We start from the raw sequence: 7,671 nt of genomic DNA, 5'->3' as shown, positions 1-7,671 counted from the left end.
GGGGAGGTTTGAGAAAGGAAAAGCACATGAAATCGGTCCAAAAAACGGAAGGCAAAAGCAAAAACACTCACGACATTTACACCTATATATTTAAAAAGGCCCACGGCCCAAGTTCAATACACCCTAAAACCCCCAGTGGGTGGGTGGACCTGCCACTTAACAAATTCTACTTAGAATATGTCAGGTATCTCCAGCGCCACGTCGCGACGTCGACGACTCTCCTCTGGCGGCCTCCGGGTCTAGCGAGGCACCGGTGTCCTCCTCGGCACCCCCATCGCGATAGATGCCCATCTCCTCGGTGCTCCCCTCTGGATCGTGGAGATGCAAACCGTAGTCGTCGCTGTCCATGACCCTGCCGTCTTTCGTTCGCTCTGGGTGGAACTCGTCGTGGAAGGCGAACTCGATGATGTAGCTGGCCCGAGAGGAAATCCGGCCGGCTTGCTCCTGCAAGAGCTGCTCCGAGCCAGCCCGCTGGCCAATCAACGCGTCCAGCTGCAGGTCCGGATGCTAAGACAGCACGAACCGAAGCGCCATCTCAGCACCGGCACGAGCGGTGGAGACGCGCCACTCGTGAAGCCGGTCCGGCCCCATCTCCAACCAATGCGCGAGGTGCGTGAAGCTGCTTAGCTCGACGGAGTCCGGCCAAAGGGCCGCCGTCATTGCAGTACCGTCCTGGGACAGCCGCCCCATCTGCGTCCCCAAGACCTGCAGGCGATGATTTCTGGGAAGGTCCACGCCACCCGCGGGTCCGTTTTGGATCCAACGACTCTGGTCGGCTCGCGCTGGAAGCGGCCGGCTTCCTCTGCCAGCCGCTGCGTCTCCGGGAAGGCTCCTACCACAAAAACGAAGCATATCAGAAGAAGGACAACAAGGACGAAAGGCCGGAGCCCGACCCGGCAAAATACAAGAAAAAGCACTTACTGGAAGGACTCTTCCAGGTGCTGCGCTCCGAGCAACATACCACGCCGCTCCCGTTCAATGGCGCGGTCGCGCTCCTGGAGCACCTTCTCCAGATCGGCCGCCTTGGCAAGGGCCGCCTTCAGCTCGGCGTCCTTTTCGTCGACCGCCTTCTCTGCCGGCTCGCGACAACGGGCCTCGTCCTGCCGGGCCCCCTCAGCCGTGGTGACCTACCCCCGCAGGCGATCCACCTCGGCCTGGAGCCGGCCCTTGTCGTCGGCTAGCCGGCCGCGCTGCTGGTCTGCCTCGACTAGGTCCTACTGCGCCTCCACCACCTTGGCGGCTTCCGCCTTAAGAAGCTCCACCTCGGCTTCGAGGCGACTCTTGTGACCTGCTAGCTGCTCATGCAGCTGGTTGGCTTCGTCGAGAGACCGCCGGGCCCCGGCCGCCTCCGCTCTCCCCTGCGCCGCCTCAACGCCAAGACGGCCGATGTCAGCAATGAGCCAATCATAGTGATGACCGGCCCGGAGTAGACGAGTCTGCCAGGACAACACCTCGGCTGCGAAAAAGAAGGATTCAGCGAATGAGAAAGCAAGACTTAAGATTTGGCCCAACTGTTACACAGTTGGCCCGAATCTCGGGGGCTACACCCAGTGGGTGCGCTAGCGCGCCCCCAGTAGAAAAGAGCACGAAGATACCTGCGGCGACGCGAAGCTCCTCCTCCTTTGTGGCAAGCTGCTCCTTGAGCTCCCGGTACTTGCCAAGAGACGATTGAAGGCGGCGACCCGGTAGGCGTCGAGATGCTGCAGAAGGCAGAAGTCAGAACAAGGACAACGCTCTAAAGATTCGGCCCAACTACTACGTAGTTCGCCCGAACCTCGGGGGCTACACCCAGTGGGCGCTCTAGCTCGCCCCCACAAAGAAGAAATTATGAAAATGAAAAGGCTTACCAGAACGACACACTCCAGGTCACGCGTCCGCTCCACCTCGGCCTGGGTGAAGGCCTCGAGCCGGTCCGTCGGGCCGCGTAGGCGGCGGCTGATGGTGTCCAGTGCCGCCTCCTCCTGGGTCTGAGGCCCGAAGACCACGGCGCCACCGCTCCGCGCCGGCTGCGGCGTGGCAGCCCAACGCCCTCCCTACCGGGGCACCAAGGCGTGTTCCCCGCTGGCCGCTCCCGACGCGGCCAGCACCTCCTCCGATGCCTTCGACGATTCGGACGCCAGAACGCCTTACGTCGCTGCCTCCGGTCCGAACGCCAGGATGGCATGCTGTGCCACCACCGGCCCAGCTACCGGGGTGGCCTCCGGCACCGCCACCCGCGGTGCGTCCTCCAACACCGGCGGCACCTCCGGCACCGCCGCCCTATGCGCCTCCTCCAAGACAGTGCCACCTCCACCGCCATCAGCCCCCACTCGCTCGACATCGACCCGCGGTGGTGTATCATCCTCCACCTCCACGACCTCCCGGTCGAGGATCACCAGCTCAGCCCGGCCTTCACGGCCGTGCTACCTCACCAACGACAGCTCGAAGACCGTGGCCGCCACCACCGTACCCTCCGGCATCTCACGCCAGGCCGGCTCCGCGCCGTCTCGCGCCCATGCCGCCGCCACATAGGTCCCAGCCCGGACCGACGCCGCCTCCAGCTCTGCCTCGGCCCTATTCCTGTCCCGCCAGGCCAAGCCCTCGGTGTTGTTCGGGTCCAGGCCGAGGTCCAAGTCGGCCCGTCCTTCCGCCTCAACCTGGTCGACGAGGTCGGATCGGCTCCCACGAAATGCTGTCTCTTCAGTGGCAACGGCGTCTGCCGCCGCCCTCGCCAGCGCGATTGGCGACCTAAAGAAGAAGACAAGATGAGCAGAGAGAAACAAGGCTAGCTCGACAAGCTGGATGCAAACGGGAGATGAAGCTTACCCCGACAAGATCAGGACAGGGGTCGGCCTCACTTGCCCGGCCCCGCGCTTCCTCTTGGCCGGCCTCCCGGCCCCGGCCGTGTCTGCCATGCGCTTCGGGGCCTGGGGTCGTGGCGCGATGTTGTCCTTCCCGTGTGGGCAGCTCGGCGCCATCCCACACGAAGACTCGGCTCCGCCCGTGTCGCCGGCTCCCCCTCCCAACGCCGCTACATCAACAACTGGCGCCAGCATCGCCTGTACCATGCCGCGGTCAGCAACTCAAGACATATGAAGAAAAATACAAGACTTACCCGCACGACGCCCAGCGCCGGTGTTGGCCTCGGCCTCCTCCTCCTTGCCGTAGGCCGCGGGCTCCTCTGGTATCACCGGCACCACCTGCGGTGGAGCCCGGGCGTAAGGGTGTCGGGTCGCATTCAGAAGCACCTCCCGCGTCGCGTTAGGACGGACGAAAAGGTGCACAGCAGCAAAGTAGGGTGACCAGACACTCACCTGTGGCGCCGGGTTCGACTCACTGTATGGCACTTTGCCGAACCGCCAGTCCTCTCCAAGGTTGGCCTTGGAGATGTTGTTCACGCGGCGCACGATCTGCTCTGCCGTCAGCCGCGTCGACCCCATACGGTTGGGGTCCTGAAGGCCAGCAATCTCGCCAATGAGGCAAGAGCACCTCTGTATCGGGAGGACCCGGCGCATGATGAACGCGACAATGAGGTCGTTGCCGGAGAGCCCCTCCTGCATCCTCATCACTGTAACCCGCTCGCAGAGATTGAGAATCTCCTGCGACGGGCGCCTGGGCGACTAGCCCTAGTTTGTCTTCGCCCGCGGCGGCGCGATGGCGAAGGCTGGAAGATTGATGCGGTCTGCGCCTAAGTTGCGGATGTAGAAGAAGGAGTTCTGCCACTTCTTGGCAGAATTCTCCAGCGGGATCTTGGGGAAGTCCGCCCCCGACCGCTTTGAGATGATAGCGGTGCCGCAGTCGGTGAACTCTCCGGCCGACGGGCCCTGCTGCTTCAGGAAGAAGAACCGAGCCCAGAGGTCGATCGTGGGCTCGACCCCTAGGTACCCCTCGTGGAGGGTGACGAATCCGGAGAGCTGGACGATGGCGCCGACGCCAAGATAGTGTGGCCGGAGTCCGAAGAACTCCAGGAACGTGTCGAAGAAGGTGCTCGCCGGCATCCCAAATCCATGCTCGAAGTGCGTGAGGAAGACCACACACTCCTGTTCCTCGGGCTGCGGCCTCTGCTCGCCGTGCGGCAGACGGACGCCGACATTCGTCTCCCGCGGCAGGCGCCACGACACCCGAAGATGGGTGATGTCCTCAGTGGTGACATTCGAACCCATCTAGGAGCCCGACGATAGTGCCATGATCAAAGAAAGGAGAAAGAATATGGACGACGAAGGGGTTCTGCTCGGAGCAGCGGGCGCCGCAATGCATCGGTTGCAAAGAGCAGAGCAAGAGCAAAGGGATAGGAGGGCGCGAGCGAGAATGATGTACGCCCCCCCTGCCCCCCAATGTATAACCCTCGATTTGAACGTGAGGGAGTGGGATCGTCTGCACGCGCCCGTCCCACTACCCCGCAATAAGTGTGCACGCACACATGCAATAACTGCCCGGGGAAGAGCAACCGGCCCTCGGACGTCGCAATAAATCCGTGCACGTGTGCCAAGGGTGCGCGGCGGCAGGCCCCAGCCCGTCGCCCAGTCCTGTCACGCGCGTGGCCTGTCAGGCCCCTCTGACTTCCGCGCACCACGTGGCACCCGCACGAAGCCTGAGGGATTTTCCCAAGATTCGACGGACTCCCCTTTTCCTGCCATGGCCGGGATTCCGCGATCTGATTTCCAAGAAAACCGGCACACAGTGGGTGTTGCCGGACCCGACATTCGTAGAATCCTCCTTGCTTAAGGGGGAAACTGCGAAGGCCCACTCATCGGAAGACGGTGGACCTTCACAGCTTCGGGGACTACTGTCGGGGGGATGAACCCCGGGCAGGCAACAGAACCCGGATCCTTTTCAAAAATAACGGGGCTGGCACCGCCCCTCGAGCCGGCGTGTGCTTGGCCGGGTCGCTCGACCCGGCCAAGCCCCGCAACCCAGCCGAACTCTCCGACCCGGCAAGACGCATCGATTCGGCCTCAACAACTAGCGCAAGACATCCGAACCCGGTACAACTAAAGCTTCCTCGACAAGCCGGCTCCACCCGTGGCATGCTCCGCAATCCAGCCACGGGTCAGCTCTCGTCCCATCCAAGCCGTAAAATGGGACGAGTCTTCAATCAACGATGACCAAGGCAACAGTGCCCCGCCCATGCCTCTGGTCAGCCGGAGCATGGCAACAGTGCCCCTCACCTACCCGCTGACCGGGGCTGGCATGGCTACAGTACCCCCGCCCTCACCGTTGACGACAACAAGCAGCAACCTGACGGAGAGCCACTATACGCGACTCAATTCGGCCACGCCCCGACGATCGACAAGATGGCGCACAGTCCCCCTAGGCACGCGGGGCCCGCACCTAGGGGAACTCGGCGAACCACAAAGCCCTCAGCAGGTCCCAGCCCGGGACCCCGGACGTTGACTACCTGGACCCACCAACTTGTAACATTACCATTGTACCCCTGGGAGGTTGGTCTATAAACCCCCCAGGAGCCCGCGCTCATGGAGAGGCAGGTAACAAGAGAGCAAGTAAGCACAGAACTAGCCACCGAAACAACAACACCAGAGAGAAGGAGCAGCCTAAGCCCTGGCCAGCTTCCTTCCTCCCCTATACAGCTCCAGGAGCAACATTGTACTATAGAACATCCAACTACACTCGGCAGGACTAGGGGTGTTATCTCTCCAGAGAGCCCCGAACCTGGGTATGTCCGGCGTCTCGCGCCCGCTCATGCCAACCTCGCCTCTGGAGCCCACCAGCGCCCTTGAGCCTCCTCCTCTCTTTAGCCATCCCTTGGCATTTGCCATGCGCCCACCACGACAACCCCCTAGCCTCAAATATGTGAATCGTGAGTGGCACCATGGATAAGCGCACATGAATAGGAGGTAGACCATAAACCCTAACAATGGAGTTTTTTTACTGACCAAGACATAACTAGGCAGAACTAACAACAAGGTAGTATTGTTGTCTAATACGTTAAGTTTATAAACAACGTTAATATCATGTTTAGGTTCACTAGCTTTGATGAAATTCAATTCGGTCAACGTGAACTTGAGTGAATTTTCTGCGTCATTTTTATTACGGTGACATGTCTTCACACAAAGCCATGGTAGTAATTTTACATGTATTCACGCTCTATATAAAAAGATCCATCGTAAATTTACGGGCTCAAATGACTGGCCTGATACGTCCATTTTGCATCATGCTTTTATATCAATATTTATTGCATTATGGGCTGTTATTACACATTATATCACAATACTTATGCCTTTTCTCTCTTATTTTCTAAGGTTTACATGAAGAGGGAGAATGCCGGCAGCTGGAATTCTGGACTAGAAAAGGAGCAAATATTAGAGACCTATTCTGCACAACCCCAAAAGACCTGGAACTTCACGGAGATCAGTTTTGGAATATATAAAAATTATTGGACGAAGAACGCACCAGAGGGGGGCCACCATTCAGCCATGAGAGTGGAGGGCGCGCCCTACCCCCTGGGCGCGCCCCCTACCTCGTGGGCCCCCTGGCAGGCCCCCAACATCCATCTCTGCTATATGATGTCTTTTTCCCTGAAAAAATTGGAGAGAAGCTTTCGGGAAGAAGTGTTGCCGTCTCGAGGCGGAACCTGGGCAGGACCAATCTAGGGCTCCGGCGGAGCTGTTCTGCCGGGGAAACATCCCTCCGGGAGGGGGAAATCATTGCCAATGTCATCACCATCAATCCTCTCATCGAGAGGGGGTCAATCTCCATCAACTTCTTCACCAGCACCTTCTCCTCTCAAACCCTAGTTCATCTCTTTTATCCGATCTTTGTCTCAAAACCTCAGATTGCTACCTGTGGGTTGCTAGTAGTGTTGATTACTCCTTGTAGTTGACGCTAGTTGGTTTATTCGGTGGAAGATCATATGTTCAGATCCTTAATGCTATTCAATACTCCTCTGATTATGAACATGAATATGCTTTGTGAGCAGTTACGTTTGTTCCTGAGGACATGGGAGAAGTCTTGTTATAAGTAATCATGTGAATTTGGTATTCGTTCGATATTTTGATGAGATGTATGTTGTCTCTCCTCTAGTGGTGTTATGTGAACGTCGACTACATGACACTTTACCATGATTTTAGTCTAGGGGAAGGCATTAGTAAGTAATAAGTAGATGATGGGTTGTTAGAGTGACAGAAGCTTAAACCCTAGTTTATGCGTTGCTTCGTAAGGGGATGATTTGGATCCATATGGTTCATGCTATGGTTAGGTTTACCTTAATTCTTCTTTCTTAGTTGCAGATGCTTGCGAGAGGGGTTAATCATAAGTGGGAGGCTTGTTCAAGGAAGGACATCACCCAAGCACCGGTCCACCCACATACCAAATTATCAAAGTAACGAACGTGAATCATATGAGCATGATGAAAACTAGCTTGCCAATAATTCCCATGTGTCCTCGGGAGCACTTTGCTTTATATAAGAGTTTGTCCAGACTTGTCCTTTGCTACAAAAAGGATTGGGCCACCTTGCTGCACCTTGTTTACTTTTGTTACTTGTTACAACACTATCTGTTATCGATAATTTCAGTGCTTGCAGAGAATACCTTACTGAAAACCGCTTGTCATTTCCTTCTGCTCCTCGTTGGGTTCGACACTCTTACTTGTCGAAAGGACTATGATAGACCCCCTATACTTGTGGGTCATCATGGCCTTTCACAAAACTATAACCATTATCATTTATCCACCAT

Source organism: Triticum dicoccoides, chromosome 7B (assembly GCF_002162155.2).
Source record: "Triticum dicoccoides isolate Atlit2015 ecotype Zavitan chromosome 7B, WEW_v2.0, whole genome shotgun sequence".
In the NCBI taxonomy this organism is placed as follows: domain Eukaryota; kingdom Viridiplantae; phylum Streptophyta; class Magnoliopsida; order Poales; family Poaceae; genus Triticum; species Triticum dicoccoides.
The sequence above is the reverse complement of the archived record's forward strand: the minus strand, read 5'-3'. Positions refer to the sequence as shown.